Below are 556 nucleotides of genomic sequence, written 5' to 3'. Positions count from 1 at the left end.
GAAATGTGCAAAATAAACTAATCTAAAGAAACAGAAAATAGGTTTGTGGTAGTTTAAGACTGGGCAGGTTTGAGGAGGAGGGATGTTAAAAGTAACTGTTACTAGGTATGGAATTTCATATTCGAGTGATGATAGTATTTTAAAATTAACTGTACAATTACATAAACATACTACAATATATTGAGCAGTACATTTCAAATGGGTCAATTACATGTTATGTCAATAGGATCTAAAAAATGTGTTTAAGACATTATAGGTAATTTCCTTAGAATGATATTGAAAGAGTCAATAAAATCTAATTAAGTCCAAATAACAGGTATGTTTCCAGTTATTTTCATGGTTAAGAATGACGCAACAACATCACCAGGAGTACTTTTGCCGACAATGCTTCTAAGCCTTTGTGCCCAGGTGTGGGGATATAGTAAGAAATTAACACTAAAAGTAACCTTATATACTTGGCAAAGAATTGGTTCCACGTATAGAACAGAAAAAAATAAATGTATTTTCCTAGATATTCTTTTCTATTTTATTTATTTATTTATTTATTTATTTATTT

The sequence above is a fragment of the Suricata suricatta genome, chromosome 1 (assembly GCF_006229205.1).
Source record: "Suricata suricatta isolate VVHF042 chromosome 1, meerkat_22Aug2017_6uvM2_HiC, whole genome shotgun sequence".
In the NCBI taxonomy this organism is placed as follows: domain Eukaryota; kingdom Metazoa; phylum Chordata; class Mammalia; order Carnivora; family Herpestidae; genus Suricata; species Suricata suricatta.
Note: the sequence above shows the minus strand (reverse complement) of the source record.